We start from the raw sequence: 13,269 nt of genomic DNA, 5'->3' as shown, positions 1-13,269 counted from the left end.
ACACCTTCTGGTCGGATTACACCGAAGACCCAGGAAACAGGATTCTCTCGTCTGGATTTCCTTGAGGTGTACAGGGCTAGAAGGGAGTAGCCTATTGAAACACCATTGCAGATCCAGCTAGAGCCAAGGTGTGGGAAGATAATTCTCACTTTTTATTGAGTGCTTATTGTGTGCCAGGTACTGTTTTAAATTATCTATGTGTATTAACCAAGCAAGGAAATTAATCTCATCTTTAACCTTTAACCCTCCTATACTCATCTCACCCCATTTTTCCTACCCCCTAATTTCTGATTGTGGGGAGGATCTAGGCTGCTTGTTGAGGATTTTGTTGTTTGTTTTGGGGGGGTTGTTTTTGAGACAGGGTCCTGCTCTGTCGCCCAGGCTGGAGTGCAGTGGTGCGATCTCAGTTCACTGCAACCTCAAACTCCCACGCCCAAGCAATCCTCCCTCCTCAGTAGCTGGGACTAGAGGCATGCATCACCACGCCCAGCTAACTTTTTGTATTTTTAGTAGAGACTGGGTTCCAGGATTTTGCCATGTTGCCCAGACTGGTCTCGAACTCCTGGACTCAAGCAATCCGCCTGCCTCAGCCTCCCAAAGTGGTGGGATTACAGGTGTGAGCCACTGTGCCTGGCCAAGGATGTTCTTTTTGTATTTCTTGCACAGCCTCTTGTCCAAAAGGAATCCCAAAGGGCAGGGGGCTCTAGGGTAATACATAGAGCTTTCTACACATTTATTCCTTAGAGTTTCCCACCTTCATACCACTGCTCAGCCTGTTCTTTCCAGCATGACCCTCACATTGCCTCCCTGTCCCTCACCATTAACACTTTCCAAAATCCTTTAGGCCCCTCCTCTTTGATGCTCTTGATCACTCCAGCTACCTGTCAGTCTACCACCACCACCATTCACTAAATTGCATGCAAGGACTTCTCCCTTGATATGCTAACATAAAAATAAAATAAAAACAGGGCTGGGTGTGGTGGCTCACGCCTGTAATCCCAGCACTTTGGGAAGCCGAGGCAGGTGGATCACGAGGTCAGGAGTTCAAGACCAGCCTGGCGAATGTAGTGAAACCCCATCTCTACTAAAAATACAAAAATTAGCTGGGGGCAGTGGTGGGCACCTGTAATCCCAGCTACTTGGGAGGCTGGGGCAGGAGAATCACTTGAACCCAAGAGGCAGAGGTTGCAGTGAGCCAAGATCACGCCACTGCACTCCAGCTTGGGCGATGCAGCGAGACTCTGTCTCAAATAAAATAAAAATAAAATAAAAACATATTCCATTTATTTTACCTTCTAAGTATGTCTCAAATATGCTCACTATTCTCAGGGGTGAGTGCAGGCTGAGCTAGAGCCTTCATTTGGAAGGTAGTGGTATTTGTGAGCACCATACGAGGTAATATATAGAAAGCTGCACTAAAGCATCCACACTGCAGTCCAGGACCTTAAACCCTTCTATGGCTGCTTTCTGTGTTGCAGGATATGACCCCGTTTCTCTCACCACTCTTCCATATTCACTACGTTCTGTCCACTGGCATTCTTTTAGTTCTTCCTGGTAGTTATTTAGCCTTGCTCATGTTGTTCTCTGCCTGGAATAATCTTTCTCTTCCACTTTCTACTCATTCTCCACCTAAATGTTGGTTCTCCTGTGGAGTTTTCTCTGACCACTTATTGCCTACCACATCCTATGCTCTCATCTTATTATGTGAAGTCTTTCTTCCCCTGTGGCATATAAACACATTAAACACAGATAAACCAATCAGTTTTTAAAATTTTTTTGCATAAATGGAGGTTTTTTACAGTAGTTATGTATACATGTTTTAATCTTTAGACTGTTATATAAGCTTCTTGAGAGTTAGGGCTGTGTATTTTATTTATTTGTATCTTCTCTACAAGGCCTTATAGATGTGATCAACTATGTGTTGAATGAATTTATAAAATCTCATAGGCTCGTGATTCTCCTTCCTACCAAATCCCAATTTGCACAGGTTCTCATATTTTTTTTTTTTTTTTTTTTTTTTTTGGAGACGGAGTCTCGCTCTGTCACCCAGGCTGGAGTGCAGTGGCACGATCTCGGCTCACTGCAAGCTCCGCCTCCCGGGTTCGCGCCATTCTCCTGCCTCAGCCTCTCCCAGTAGCTGGGACTACAGGCGCCCGCCACCACGCCTGGCTAATTTTTTGTATTTTTTTTAGTAGAGACGGGGTTTCACCGTGGTCTCGATCTCCTGACCTCGTGATCCGCCCGCCTCGGCCTCCCAAAGTGCTGGGATTACCAGCATAAGCCACCGCACCCGGCCATATTTATTTATTTTTTATTTTTTTAAGTTTTATTTATTTATTTGTTTATTTTGAGACAGAGTCTTGCTCTGTCCCCCCAGGCTGAAGTGCAGTGGCGCGATCTCCGCTCGCTGCAAGCTCCGCCTCCCGGGTTCACGCCATTCTCCTGCCTCAGCCTCCTGAGTAGCTGGGACTACAGGCGCCCGCCAACACACCCGGCTAATTTTTTGTATTTTTAGTAGAGACGGGGTTTCACCGTGTTAGCCAGGATGGTCTCGATCTCCTGACCTCGTGATCCACCCGCCTCGGCCTCCCAAAGTGCTGGGATTACAGGCTTGAGCCGCCGCGCCCGGCCAGGTTGTCATATTTAAATATGTGGAGAGCCAAGACCAGAATTGACCAGCAGAGGGCAACCAACAACTATGTTGTGAAGGGAAGAAGGCTCCATGGTTTACAAAATGGAGGATCTGGACCAAGAAGGGAAATATGGCAGAGGTAGTTTGCTGCTTGAAGATCATCCCTTTTACTCTCAAATGCTTCTCTTGTAACGTAACTTTTGTGGGTGAGAGGCCAAGACTTTAAACCTTCATATACAATAGATCATTTTAAATTTCTACCATCCCCATGTACTCACCCCATCTCCCCAATTCCTTCATCCTTCCTCTTTCACTCCAACAAATCCTATCTATTCTTTTTTTTTTTTTTTTGAGACGGAGTCTCGCTGTCGCCCAGGCTGGAGTGCAGTGGCGCAATCTCGGCTCACTGCAGGCTCCGCCCCCTGGGGTTCACGCCATTCTCTTGCCTCAGCCTCCCGAGTAGCTGGGACTACAGGCGCCCGCCACCTCGCCCGGCTAATTTTTTGTATTTTTAGTAGAGACAGGGTTTCACCGTGTTAGCCAGGATGGTCTCGATCTCCTGACCTCGTGATCCGCCCACCTCGGCTTCCCAAAGTGCTGGGATTACAGGCGTGAGCCACCGTGCCCGGCCAATCCTATCTATTCTTTTACCTTTCTTTACCTTGCATGATCTGACCACCTCTCTCTCACCATTCTTACACATTTACATATCACCCACTGGCATTCTTTAGTTCCTGCTACAGTGTGTGGCCTTGCATATTTTCCCTGAAGTAAACTTCTCCACTTAGGCCTGTAGTCCCACTCATTTAAACCTCCTAAGAAACCTTCCATAAATATCCTTCCATAACACCTTCAAATTCCTCTACTCCACTGGATCAATCCTTCATGAATTCAGAACAAACAAAACCCCACCTTCATCTGACACTTTCAAATTTCCACATTGTTTTCTACTTCCTTTTATTTTTCAAATAAAATGTATACCTTTCTGCCTCCAGTTCTATACTATCAGATACCCTGTCATCTGGTTTCTGCCTCCTGAAGTGTTTTGGTTGTTTTATTTATTTATTTATTTATTTATTTATTTATTTATTTATTTTTTGAGACAGAGTCTTGCTCTCTTGCCTAGGCTGGAGTGCAGTGGCACAAGCTTGGCTCACTACAACCACCACCTCCCAGGTTCAAGCAATTCTCCTGCCTCAGCCTCCCGAGTAGCTGATATTACAGGTCCCTGTCGCCATGCGCCTGGCTAATTTTTTTGTGTGTGTGTTTTTAGTAGGGATGGGGTTTTGCTATGTTGACCAGGCTGGTTTTGAACTCCTGACCTCAAGTGATCCACCTGCCTCAGCCTCCCAAAGTGCTGAGATTACAGGTGTGAGCCACCGTGCCCGGCCTCCTGAAGTTTTTTAGACGTTAATAGAAACCACTGGACAAATTTAATAATCTCTTCTCAGTCTCCATCCTTTCTGTGTTTGAAACAACATTGATTTCTTACAGGCCTTAGAAACACTTACTGTTTTTCTCCTTCTCGGTATACTGCTTCTCCACCTCATTTGCTTTCTTCTTACTCCTGTGGAATTCCACCAAAGCTTCATTCTCCTCCCGAGACAAAATCTCAGAGCCACCTTTCTAGGTATGTCCTCAGCTAAACCATGGTCCTTTATCTCCAGCTGCCTACATCTCTGCACAGCTGACCTAGTGTCACCGAATATGCAAACAAAGCTTCTCTTCCTCTCCCACAATCATTGTTCTGAACTTTTCCCACTTTTGTTGATGCCACTATTCACTCAATTCCTTCATTTCCAGCTCTAAGAATTAATTATCTGAAGTTTTGTTTTCTCCCAAGCACATCACACTGATTCATCAATTGCTTCCCCAAGCACATCATCTTAATTCGTGCCTGTTACAATGGCCCTCAAGGTGCCCTAGTTTCACCAAACTGAAATCCACCCTATATTAGTGTGATTACACTGCTTTCATCATATTATTCCCCTGTCCAGGAACCTCAGTTCCCCGTCTAAACAAACACATGATCCTATTATCAACATACCCTGCCTAAATTGCCCGTTTTTCTTACCCTTACATCTTTCCACTAAGATACCTTCCATCTAATCTGGCTGGTCATCTCCGTGTGACAGCCCAACCCCTGCCATCCCTCATGAAGTTCCTTCTCTTTACTAACTAGGTAGTCTCACCATATAATGATCTTTTCAGCAATAAATTCTTAGATCTTAAAAGTATTATTATTTTGCCCAGACACGGTGGCTCACGCCTGTAATTCCAGCACTTTGGGAGGCCTGGGCGGGTGGATCACCTGAGGTGAGGAGTTTGAGACCAGCCTGGCCAACATGATGAAACCCCATCTCTACTAAAAATAAAAAAATTATCCGGGCATAGTGGCGCATGCCTGTAATCCTAGCTACTCAGGAGGCTGAGGCATGAGAATTGCTTGAACCCCGGAGGCGGAGGTTGCAGTGAGCCGTGATCGCACCACTGCACCCCAGCCTGGGCGACAAAGTGAGACTTTGTCTCAAAAAAAAATTAGTCTCACTTTGTCGCCCAGGCTGGGGTGCAGTTGTGCGATCACGGCTCACTGTATGACCTCTGCCTCCCAGGGTCAAGGGATTCTCCTGCCTCAGCCTCCCGAGTAGCTAGGATTATAGGCGCACACCACCACACCAGCTTATTTTTGCATAGTAGAGACAGGGTTTTACCACGTTGCCAGGCTGGTCATGAACTCCTGACCTCAGGTGATCTGCTCGCCTGGGCTTCCCAAAGTGCTGGGATTACAGGCATGACCCACCTGGCCTGGACTTAAAATTATTTTTATGTAACTAACTTTTTTTTTTTTTGAGACAGAGTCTCACTCTGTCTCCAGGCTGGAGTGCCCTGGCGCGATCTCGGCTCACTGCTACCTCCGCCTCCTGGATTCAAGTGATTCTCCTGTCTCAGCCTCCGGAGTAGCTGGGACTACAGGTGCATGCCACCACGCCCAGCTAATTTTTGTGTTTTTAGTAGAGATGAGGTTTTACCATGTTGGCCAGGATGGTCTCGCTCTCTTGACCTCGTGATCCACCTGCCTCGGCCTCCCAAAGTGCTGGGATTACAGGCGTCAGCCACCATGCCCGGCTAGTAATGTTTTCTTTTTTTTTTTTTTTTGAGAGGGAATCTTGCTCTGTTGCCCAAGCTGGAGTGCAGGGGCGCGATCTTGGCTCACTGCAAGGTCCACCTCCCGGGTTCACGCCATTCTCCTGCCTCAGCCTCCCCAGCAGCTGGGACTACAGGCGCATGCTGCCATGCCTGGCTAATTTTTTTGTATTTTTAGTAGAGACGGGGTTTCACCGTGTTAGCCAGGATGGTCTCAGTCTCCTGACCTTGTGATCCGCCCGCCTCAGCCTCCCAAAGTGCTGGGATTACAGGCGTAAGCCACCACGCCTGGCCGGTAATGTTTTTTAAAGCTAAAGTTGGGGAAGAACTATATATAAGATTTGAGATAGGGTCTTCCTCTGTTGCCAAGGCTGGAGTGTGGTGGCACGATCTTGGCTCACTGTGACCTCCATCTCCCGGGCTCATACAATCCTCCCATCTCAGTCTCCCCAGTAGCTGGGGACTACAGGCATGCACCACCACACCCAATGAACTTTTAAATTTTTTATAAAGACACAGTTTCACCATATTGCCCAGGCTGGTCTTGAACTCCTGGGCTCAAGCAATCCACCCACCTTGGCCTCCCAAAGTTCTGGGATTACAGGCACGAACCACTGCACCCAGCAATACTTTAGTATTATCCTCTTTCAAGTTGTTGACTTGTTCCAAATTCTAAGAGGCTTGGGTCTCTGCAGTTTTTTTTTTTTTTTTTTTTTTTTTTGAGACAGAGTTTTGCTCATTGCCCAGGGTGGAGTGCAATGGCGTGATCTTGGCTCACCGCAACCTCTGCCTCCCAGGTTCAAGCGATTCTCCTGCCTCAGCCTCCTGAGTAGCTGGTATTACAGGCATGTGCCACCACACCCGACTAATTTTGTATTTTTAGTAGAGATGGGGTTTCTCCATGTTGGTCAGGCTGGTCTTGAACTCCCGACCTCAGGTGATCCACCCGCCTCGGCCTCCCAAAATGCTGGGATTACAGGCATGAGCCACCGTGCCCAGTGGGTCTCTGCAGTTTATCCAGTAAAGCAAATCATTTTAAGACTTGGGCTGAAATGACCTCATCCTACACTTGTATCAGGAATGCTCTCATGGCACAAAACATTTCCGGAACTCCTTCACAGCTAGTTTATGAGCCACATTTAAATGATTCATTACTTCAAAATTACTTTTAAAAAATTAGCCAACTTTCTTATGCATCTATTTGCCAGATTTTGTCCCAGATTTTATCTGGAATTCCTCATTCCAGATAGCTAAGAAGTCCCATTCTTAGCCTTCTTCCTGTTCTTAAATGTTTGCATGCATTCCTAGCATTTCTTGATCTCCTCTGTGCAGATAACTACTCCATACACATCTTTAGCCCTAGCTTCTTGTTTTTTTTTGTTTTTTGTTTTTTTTTTGAGATGGAGTCTCACTCTTGTTGCCCAGGCTGGAGTGCAATGGCAGTGATCTCATCTCACTGCAACCTCTGCCTCTTGGGTTCAAGTGATTCTCCTGCCTCAGCCTCCCAAGTCGCTGGGATTATAGGCATGCACCACCACGCCCAGCTAACTTTTATTATTTTTAGTAAAGACGGGGTTTCGCCATGTTGGCCAGGCTGGTCTCGAACTCCTGGCCTCAGGTGATCCACCCACCTCAGTCTCCCAAAGTGCTGGGATTACAGGCGTGAGCCATCGCACCTGGCCCCTAGCTTCTTTTTTTTTCTTTTTTTTTTTTTTTTTGAGACGGAGTCTTGCTGTGTCCCCCAGGCTGGAGTGCAGTGGCACGATCTCGGCTCACTGCAAGCTCCGCCTCCCGGGTTCACTCCATTCTCCTGCCTCAGCCTCTCGAGTAGCTGGGACTACAGGCGCCCGCCAACACGCCCGGCTAATTTTTTTGTATTTTTAGTAGAGACGGGGTTTCACCGTGTTAGCCAGGATGGTCTTGATCTCCTGACCTCGTGATCCGCCCGCCTTGGCCTCCCAAAGTGCTGGGATTACAGGCTTGAGCCACCGCGCCCGGCCTCCTAGCTTCCTGTTCTTAAGCTCCAGACCATGTTTCCATTTCCTGGCTAAACACATCTACGTGGGGGTACTCCCAACCCAATGTTCCCCAGATGAACTCATCTCTTCACCCCCAAAACCTGCTCATCCTCTTCTACTCCCTATTTAGGTTAATGATACCATGTTCTCATCCACAGTCTGGAAATCTCCATCTTTATCTGTGACTCATTTTTGGTTACTTGCCCGTTTTTTTTGTTTTTTTGCTTGTTTTGAGATGGAGTCTCACTCTATCGCCCAGGCTGGAGTGGAATGGCGCGATCTCGGCTCACTGCAACCTCCGCCTCCCAGGTTCAAGCAATTCTGCCTCAGCCTCCCAAGTAGCTGGGATTACAGGCGTGCACAAGCACGCCCAGCTAATATTTGTATTTTTAGTAGAGACGGGGTTTCACCATATTAGCCAGGTTGGTCTCAAACTCCTGACCTCAGATGATCCACCTGCCTCAGCGTCCCAAAGTGCTGAGATTACAGGCGTGACCCACCGTGACTGGCCTGTTGTTTCTTAAGAGATGGGTCTTACTCTGTTGGCTCACCATAGCCTCTGGGCTCAAGCAATCCTCCTGTCTCAGTCTTCCAAGTAGCTAGTACTACAGTCATGCACTACCATGCCCAGCAATAGTGTCTTTTTATTAAAAGTTGTTAGGATGACTAAATTAATGTTTAATGTTTACAATAGTGCCTCACAGTAAATAATCTGGCCATTACATTTCTTTATTGCCAGTGTCCAATCCTGTTCAGAACTTAGCCCTGATAATTCCTTTATGAAGCCTTCCTTCCCACATTCCACCAGATATGTAGTTGGCCCCTTTCCTCCTCATTGTCCCATTGTACTTAGTCCCTATCTATTAGCAACATACTATTCTGTATTTCCCATTATTTGTTGTTCTAGTGTGCGTCACCTACAATGCTGCAAGTTCCTTTAAAGTCTATTCTTTTTTTTTTTTCTGAGACAGGGTCTCACTCTTGACACCCAGGCTAGAGTGCAGAGGCGAAAACACAGCTCACTGCAGCCTCAATCTCCCAGGCTCAAGAGATTCTCCCACTTTAGCCTCCCAAGTAGCTGGGATCACAGGCATGTGCCACCATGCCATTTTTTTTTCCAGAGAGACAGGGTCTTGCCATGTTGCCCAAGCTGTTCTCAAACTCCTGGGCTCAAGGAATCCACCCACCTTGGACCCCAAAGTGCTGAGATTACACGCGTGAGGCACTGGCCCCTTTACAGTCTTATTTCTCAATTATTTATATATCTTAAATGCTTGGTACTATGTCTAACACATGACAGGTACACCATAAATGTTGGCTGAATCTAATCAGTTACTAAAACCTGTCAATTTTTCTTCCCAAATGTCATTCTCTCTTTCCTGCAGTATTTCAAGCCCTTATCCTCTGCTTCATTGAATTACTACAAAGCTTACTAACACTGCTGACACCAGTTTCTTACATTCTTCCCATTCTTGCATTCTCTCCGTTTCTTGCATTCTTTCCAGAGTAATGGGTTGGAAGTCATTCCTCTTCTCAGAAACTTACCAGTAAAGTCCAAATTCCCTAGCATGCATTCAAGGCCTTCCAATAATTGGCCCCAAATTACTTCTAGTCTTATCTTCCATTATTTCCCTTCATTATTCGTCTTCCAATAAACTCTATGCTCCAGATTACATTAGTCTCTGCCTTCTTCAACATTTTCTTCACCCTTTTTTTTTGTTTTTGAGACAGTTTCACTCTTGTTGCTCAGGCTGGAGTGCAATGGTGTGATCTCGGCTCACCTCAACCTCTGCCTCCCAGGTTCAAGTGATTCTCCTGCCTTAGCCTTCCGAGTAGCTGGGATTACAGGCATGCACCACCACGCCCAGCTAATTTTTTTTGTATTTTTAGTAGAGAGGGGGTTTCTCCATGTTGGTCAGGCTGGTCTTGAACTCCTGACCTCAGGGGATCCGCCCACCTCAGCCTCCCAAAGTGCTGGGATTACAGGTGTGAGCCACTGCACCCAGCCCTCTTATTTGTTTTTATTCATGCTGGGATCTCAACTTAAAAGAAAGTGCAAATTGGTGGACCTTACTTTTTGTTTTTTGCCCACAAGCATTTTAAGCAGATGAGGTCCCAGAACAGGGAGGTGGCAGTGAGCCAACATCACGCCACTGCACTCCAGCCTGGGTAACAGAGCGGGACCCTGCCTCAAAAAAAAGGGAGATGGGATCTCAGTCTCTCACCCAGGCTGAAGTGCAGTGGTGCAATCACAGCTCCCTGTATCCTTCAACTCCTGGGCTCAAGGAATCCTCCCACCTCGGCCTCTCGAGCAGCTGGGACTGCAGGCACATGCCACCACACTTGGCTAATTTTAAAAAAATTCTTTTTGTAGAGACGAAGTCTCACTGTATTTTGTAGGCTGGTCTTGAACTCTTGGGCTCAAATGGTCCTCCCACCTCAGCCTCCCAAAATGCTAGGATTACAGGCATGAGCCACTGTGCCTGGCCCACAAGCTTTTTCTTTTTTTTTTTTTTTAATTTGAGCCAGCATTTAAAAGCTGTGAAATTTAGCATAGCCAGGCACGGTGGCTCACATCTGTAATCCCAGCACTTTGGGAGGCCGAGGCGGGTGGACCACCTGAGGTCAGGAGTTCGAGACCAGCCTGGCCAATGTGGTGAAACCCCGTCTTGACTAAAAATACAAAAACTAGCCGGGCTTGGTGGTGGGTGCCTGTAATCCCAGCTACTCAGGAGGCTGAGGCAGGATAATTGGTTGAACCCGGAGGTCAGAGGTTGCAGTGAGCAGCATTGCACTCCAGCCTGGGCAACAAGAGCAAAACTTGGTCTCAAAAAAAAAAAAAAAAAAAAAAGATCAGGCTAATGGTGGGGCAATAGGGCCTATCTCCTAATGTTACAAAATGAAGAACATCTCTCTCTCCTGTGATGTCTTCTATCCCCAGAACTGTTTAACTTGAATCTCTCAAGGCCCTATCTAATTTTGTTTAGTAAAACAGGGGCTAGGCCAGGCGTGGTGGCACATGCCTGTAATCCAAGCACTTTGGGAGGCCAAGGCGGGTGGATCAGTTGAGGTCAGGAGTTCAAGACCAGCCTGCCCAACATAGTAAAACCCCATCTCTACTAAAAATACAAAAATTAGCTGGGCGTGGTGGCACGTGCCTGTAGTCCCAGCTACTTGGGAGGCTGATGAGGCAAGAGAATCACTTGAACCCAGGAGGTGGAGGTCGCAGTGAGCTGAGATCGTGCCACTGCACTCCTGCCTGGGGGACAAAGCGAGACCCCATCTGAAAAGAAAAAAAGCAGTCAATCAAGTTCAAACGACCATTCTCCAGAAAACTGGCTCAATCTTTTCTTTTCTTTTTGAGACAGAGTCTCACTCTGTTGCCCAGGCTGGAGTGCAGTGGCACGATCTCGGCTCACTGCAAACTTCGCCTTCTGGATTCACGCAATTCTCCTGCCTCAGCCTCCCGAGTAGCTGGGACTACAAGCGCCCGCCACCACGCTCAGCTAATTTTTAAAAATACTTTTAGTAGAGACAGGGTTTCACTGTGTTAGCCAGGGTGGTCTCGATCTCATGACCTTTTGATCCGCCTGCCTCAGCCTCCCAAAGTGCTGGGATTACAGGCGTGAGCCACTGCGCCCGGCCAATCTTTTCAACAAATTAGGGTTACACAAAAAAGGTTGTTTCATTAACCCAGATAAAGAGGGTAAAAGAGAAATAACCAGATGTAATTCGTGGTCCTGGATTAGACCCAGGTTCAGACAAAAATTAGCTACAAAAGGACTTTTCAGACAGGTGCAATGGCTCACACTTGTAATCTCAACACTTTGGGAGGCTGAGGTGGGCAGATCACTTGAGCTAAGGAGTTTGAGGCCAACCTGGGCAACATGGTGAAACCCTGTCTCTACAAAATATACAAGAAACAAATCAGCTGGGCATGGTGGTGCACATCTGTGGTCCCAGCTGCTTGGGAGGCTGAGATGGGAGGACTGCTTGAGCCCAGCAGGAGGTCGAGGCTATAGTGAGCTGTAGTGAGTCGTGATTGTGCCACTGCACTCTAGCCTAGGTGACAGAGATCCTGCGTCAAAAAAAAAAAAGACTTTTCTTGGGACAACTAGGGTAATGTAAACATGGGTTTATATTAGATTATTCATTATACATTGTTAATTGTAAACACTTGTTATTTAGGTAATGTCAAAAATATTTTTATTTTTCCAGTGTACATACTGAAGTAAAAAATTAAGACAATGGCCGGGCGCGGTGGCTCACGCCTCTAATCCCAGCACTTTGGGCGGCCGAGGCGGGCGGATCACGAGGTCAGGAGATTGAGACCACGGTGAAGCCCCGTCTCTACTAAAAATATAAAAAAATTAGCCGGGCGTGGTGGCAGGCGCCTGTAGTCCCAGCTACTCGGAGAGGCTGAGGCAGGAGAATGGCGTGAACTCGGGAGGCGGAGCTTGCAGTGAGCCGAGATTGCGCCACTGCACTCCAGCCTGGGTGACAGAGCGAGACAACATCTCAAAAAAAAAAAATAAAATAAGACAATGAGGCCAGGTGCAGTGGCTCACACTTGTAATCCCAGCACTTTGGGAGGCCAAGGCAGGTGGATTCCTTGAGCTCAGGAGTTTGAGACCAGCCTCAGCAACATGGTGAAACCCCATCTCTATATAAAATACAAAAAATTAGCCCGGTGTGATGGCACGCGCCTGTGGTCCCAGCTACCTAAGAGGTTGAGGTAGGAGGATCACTTGAGCCCGGGAGGTGGAGGTTGCAGTGAGCCAAAATTATGTCATTGCACTCCAGCCTCAGCTACAGAGCCAGACCTTATCTCAAAAAAAAATAAAATAAAATAAAAATAAGACCATGTATCAAAGTCACTGAAAGAGATGAAACAAAAAAAAATTTAATAGTATTAAAACAGATTAAGACAATGCCAGGTGCAGTAGCCCCAGCTACTCCAGAAGCTGAAGTGGGAAGACCACTAGAGCCCAGGAGTTTGAGGCTACAGTGAGCTATATGATGGTGCCACTGCACTCCAGTCTGGGTGACAGTGTTCTTTCTACTCCCTCCTTCCCCCAGTTCTCCTGACCTTAAAAGTTTAGAACAGGTTGGCAAATTTTTTTCTGTAAAAGACCAAGTATTTTAGGCTTTGTTCCAGCTACTTAACCCTGCTGTTGTAATGTGAAAGCAGCCACAGACGATATATAAACAAATGGGCATAACTGTATTCCAATAAAGTTTTTTACAAAAGCAGGCAGTGGGGTTGTAACCTGTAGTTTGCTGACCTCTGACCTAGAACGAGTAACACTTCCTGAAAAGCCTTTCCTGATACCCATCAGAATCAGGAGCTTTACCGTCCTTGGCTCACATATTACTAGTAAATCCACTTAGCACATTTATGATCCCTTATTATATATTCATCTCCATTAGGGACTAAGTTCTTTGCAGGTAGGTGCCATTTTGCTACATAAGCCT

This window comes from Symphalangus syndactylus, chromosome 17 (genome assembly GCF_028878055.3).
Source record: "Symphalangus syndactylus isolate Jambi chromosome 17, NHGRI_mSymSyn1-v2.1_pri, whole genome shotgun sequence".
In the NCBI taxonomy this organism is placed as follows: Eukaryota; Metazoa; Chordata; class Mammalia; order Primates; family Hylobatidae; genus Symphalangus; species Symphalangus syndactylus.
Note: the sequence above shows the minus strand (reverse complement) of the source record.